Below are 5,367 nucleotides of genomic sequence, written 5' to 3'. Positions count from 1 at the left end.
TTTTTTTCAGAATCATAATCTTCGTATTTTTCCGCATATTTTGAAAAAAAAAGAAGAAAAACAGAAAAAAAAAAATTTCCGAAAAAAATGAAAAATTAAAGAAATTGGGGTGGTAATTTAGAAATGTCGATTTTTGCCGATTCATATTCCCCGTAGCCGAAGGGGGGGGGGGGCGAAAAAATGCCGCTAAGCGTTTCGCCCAGTGTGCTAACGCCAGCTCACCACCTTGCTGAGAGTAATGAAAATAGTGATTAAAGTGCAGGTATGATTATGTGGTTAAGAAGCTCGCTTTGCAACCATGTGGTTTTGAGTTCAGTCCCACTGCCCTGCACTTAGGGCAAATGTTTCTTACTCTTGGCCCGAACTGACCAATGCCTTGTGAGTGGTGAATTTGGTAGATAGAAACTGTGCGGCAACCCGTTGTGTGTATGTGTGTGAGGATATGTGTATGGGTACTCTTTTTATTGGGGAGAGGAGCTAATATAAACATTGTACTTCAAATGAAGTACAATGGTGAAAATGTGCTGTCAATTGGTAGAAGGTACTGCCAGAAGAGGTTGGTTAAATAAAACTGGGAAAGAATCAGTAAGATGAGATCTGAGAATGTTAGATCTTAAATACGAGATCAGCATCATTTAACATCCGTTTTCCATGCTGACATGGGTTGGAAGGCTGCACCAGGCTCCAGTCATCTGTTTTGACACGAGATGATAAAATTCAAACAAATAAGAAATTACTGTATAGCAGAACCATCCAACTGATTCTAATCAGGAAAGAGTCTTTAAAACAATGAATATGCATACACATGCACAGAAAGCACGTCAACCATATCGTCATGTCTGGATAGTTTGTCACACCTAACTGGTTCGCATTAAGAAAAAAGAAAAACAAAAAACATATAGCCTACTTAAGTAACAATTATAATCACTCTAAATTATTTCTGGTTTTTCAGTATACCAAGTAATAATGGTCTATTTATCTGTATAACAAATTGTTTCTCTATCTGCAGATATCAAAAGGAAAAACACTTTTGTTAATACACAGATCATTCAAGTTCCTGTCATGGCATATATTCATAGTTCTTTGAAATGATAATCCAATTTGATGCTCTATACCTATTTTAGTCACTGCATTATTTTTAGATGTTTGCAGCCAGCAATTTAGATCAGACTTTTGCAAAATTGTCATTGTAGCTCAGATAAGTGATTGACTATATTTGGCACCTTCATATTCTGTGAAGAAACTGATAAATCGCTGAGTTAAACAATTAGTTGTTATTGTTTAACACTAGGTCAACTGTTACCAAATCAACCTGTAATGAAAGTCATTCCGACTTCTTTGCTCTTCTCAGAGGTTTATAGAACAAGATTATCTAATGGATCTTTTTTCTTTTTAAGACAGTATGATTTAAGGGAATCTACCTCCTATTTCTAGCCACTCAAGTACCTATGTAGAGTCTCGTTATTGGTCTTTTAATGAAAGCTTTGTAATACTTGGTAATTCCATGTTATTTGTCACTTTGATGTACGCTAGCTAAATGTCTAATTTGTCATGTAGAAATGATGCTATTGTCAGTCCACTGTGTTGTGATGTATTTTAAACTAATTATGTTATGTTCCAGTCCAACTTAGTTTGACCTTTGTTTAAATTTCTATTGGCTGTCACTGCTCAACCCACACTGATGGGATCTTGGAAGTTGTCTCCTGTCAGCAGATGTGCAAGACATTTGCTGATGTTTTGACACTTAACAAAAATAGACTTGAATAGCAAGTGGATATGATCTTAATTGCATGTCATACTTTCTCTCAGTTAATTAGCTTGGTCAAACTGAAGTTCTAGATTAAGCAAAGGCCGTACCAGAGCAACTGGCTCTTAGAATGCAGCAATGAATACAAATTTTTTTCTTATCTATGTTCTGTAGTCATTAGGACATTTATAGCCAGTTTCAACAGATTTAGTGGAGAGGATGAGTAATAAATTAAAAGCTTCCATTGGAAATGGAATTGCCATAAAATCTAAACTGATATCCTCTTGCTGAGACAAAACTATTGATATTAATCAAAATGTAGGTAAACCTTTCAAACTCAACAAACTGATCATTGGTTTATAACATGAAAAATGAAAAAAAAAATGTTGCTTTTTCATTCATGCAATTTTTGTTACAATTATTAATGATAATTCTTTCTTTATTCTATCGACTCTGAAAAGATGAATGGCAAAGTTGACTTTGACAGGATGATGATGATAATCTTACTACTATAGGCACAAGGCCTGAAGTTTTGGGGAAGAGGATTAATCAATCACACCAACCGGAGCGCTTGACTCTTACTCATTTATCAACCCCAACAGGAGAAAAGGCAAAAACCAGTTTTAGCAGAATTTGAACATAGAATAATAATAATCATGGTTTCTAATAAAGACACAATGATATTGTCAGCCTGTAGAACAAGCATTCTGCATTTGTATGTTTCATCAGCTAAAAAAAAAAAAAAAAAAAAAAAAAAGAAATTCATTGTTCATTGCCCACTTAGGACTGCCTGTCTTATATGGAACAGCAAATGATAAATTTTCTGTTTCCTGTGCAAAGATTTGTCAAACTGGAATTAATTAATTAAAAGCATCATTCATAATCCAGCTTGGTATGTTTTCAGAGACATTATCTATGAAGAGAATTTCTCTTCCCAGACAGTCTCCACAGTGGTGGTCATCCCACATTTGAATGTTAAATATAGGCATATATATTTTTATTATAATAACAAGAACAACAATAATTATAATAATAGTAACAGCTTCTCTGTATGACTGTGCCAAAAGTAATGTTTATTTAGAGGAAAACAAATAAACCATTCCATTGGATTCCTGGTTGGTATATGTGGTTCTTGAAAAACAGTGAACCATCTAAACTAAGACAAATATTAGACAGATACAGGCATAGGCATGGCTGTGTAATTAAGAAGTTTGCTTTACAACCACATGATTTGAAGTTCAGTCTCACTATGAATGGATTTACTAGAGGGAAACAGAAAGAAATCCCAAGTGTCAAAAACCACAGGGATCTGTTTGAACAGCTGATGATGGGATGCATCATATGTTATAGTCAATTGTGAATTTCTTATATCTTAAGTCTCATTATTTCGGGTTGTCTTCATTCTTGTAAAGTGGAAAGGGTTTAAAGATTCATAGTCTGTGGGAATTGCTTATTTTGGTATTGTATAGTTTTCTTCATAGGTAACATAATTAGGCTTAGACAATGCCTAGATATTGGTATCTAGTTTTTGAACGTTCTGTGGCACACACACACACACACACACACACACACATGATGTATGTGTTTGTGTCTCCTGTTATAGGTGTAAATGAGTGTCACTGTCATACAAGCAGGGTCTTTCATTTCCAATATTCTACAAAACATGTCTGATCATGTGGAAATATTACCTTACTTGGAAACAAGTGAGGGTTGGCAACAGGAAATGCATCCAGCCAGAGAAAATCTGCTTCAACCAACTCCATCAGATCCATACAAACATGGAAGAAGAGTGGATGTTAAACCAATGATGATGAGAGACAAAAAAAGAGTTTCTTACTTGTTAGACATCCATGTAAAACAAACTAAAATCGATAATTTAAACATACATAATAATATAACAACAAACTGCTGTTTCTGAATATATATCACATACAGCCACCAGCATTTATCACTGATATCATCTGTCAAATCCACTACACTGTTTATTCTTTAACTTTCATCTTTTACATGTTTCAGTCATTTGACTGTGGCCATGCTGGGGCACCACCTTGAATAAATCCACTCACAAGGCTTTGATCAGCCCAGGGTTATAGTAGAAGACATTTGCTTTTTTAATGTGAGAATAAAATAACAGTTTGGTTTCACACAACAAAAAAATATTTGTTGGTTTCATTAAATGAAACCTTATCATTACAACACCACTATAAAACACACTGCTATACTGAAATACTGGTAATGATTTCACAAACTAACAAACAATAAACAATAGATGCGAGGGTTTCTATTAAAATATAGTTTAAGTTAAAATATCTTGTCAAAAATAAAGTTAAAATTAAATCAATATAGTAAGAAATAGCAGCATTTCTTAAACATCTGTTGCTGTTAGGAAACTACATCTTGATGACATTATGTTTCTTAAACATACAACAACTACATTTAGATAATTGGATAAATGTGTCCTGTGTATGTGTGTGAAGATATGTTTGTGTGTAGGCAATGAAGAGGTCTGTATGCGGTGGCTCAGTCTGCTAGAAATAGCAGACAAATTTCCATCAAATCATATCCTACCTGCCTCGAAAAGAGCACACTGGATAACATAATCCAGGATAACCATCGTTCAGAGGAGAAGGTCATAATAAGAATGCTTTGATCATAGGTTTGCTTCACAAGGACAGACCTAGGGGTAAACAATAATAGCTACATATATATATTGCTTTTGCTTATTTTGTGCCACAAAAACCTAAAAGTGGTCAATACACATTTATATTAGAAATGCACACAGTCTGATGTTTTATACATTTGAGATAAACAGGATTATATATCCAAGCCACACTTTTGCTCAATAAACCATTTTTTTACAAAGTAGCAGAGTGTGGATAAATGTAATCCAATTTACCATATATATATATATATATATATATATATATATGGTTGGCATTAGGAAGGGCATCCAGCTGTAGAAATCTTGCCAAGGACGGGCATCAATAGAATAAGTACCAGGTGCACAAAGAATAAGTCCTAGGGTAGATTTCTTCGACAAACACCCTTTAAGGTGGTGCTCCAGTATGGCCACAGTCAAATGACTGAAACAAGTAAAAGAATTAAATGATGCTGATATCAACCTAAACATCATTTAACATCCATTTCCCAAGCTAGCATGGTTTGGATGATTTGACAAGAACAGACAAGTCAGAAGACTTGCCTGTCAGTTTCGGCATGGTTTCTGTGGCTGGATGCCCTTCCTAATGCCAACTGCTTTTCAAAGTGTACTGGATACTTTTTACATGGCATAAGCAGCAGTAAAGTCTGCAAGTAACTTGCAGCACAAGATTCCTCAACTGGGGAGAGCAGTACTGAGGGAAAGAAAGTTGTCTTACATTAGGAGACATAAGCTTCCTCAGATGGAGAATAGAGGAGAGAAAGATGGTGAAGATGTGATAAGAGGGTGCAGTGGCTGAACACCAAAGTTACAGGTGGTGTATATAGTGGAGCAGAAATATGATATATACATTTATATGTAATAAATACATAATTTAAGTAACCGGTTTTCATCATCATTTTCTGGCTAGTTCCCAGAGTATCATCTATATGTTGATATGTCAGAAAATCCCCCCCCCCCC

General features: G+C 34.9%; 1 protein-coding gene across 8 annotated transcripts in view; it reads right to left on the bottom strand.

The window, feature by feature from the left end:
- The window catches only part of LOC106875482 (trafficking kinesin-binding protein 1), a 209,950-nt gene that overhangs the window by 161,483 nt on the left and 43,100 nt on the right, over positions 1–5,367 (bottom strand). The window lies entirely within an intron of this gene.

This window comes from Octopus bimaculoides, chromosome 8 (assembly GCF_001194135.2).
Source record: "Octopus bimaculoides isolate UCB-OBI-ISO-001 chromosome 8, ASM119413v2, whole genome shotgun sequence".
Lineage (NCBI taxonomy): Eukaryota > Metazoa > Mollusca > Cephalopoda > Octopoda > Octopodidae > Octopus > Octopus bimaculoides.
The sequence above is the reverse complement of the archived record's forward strand: the minus strand, read 5'-3'. Positions and strand labels throughout refer to the sequence as shown.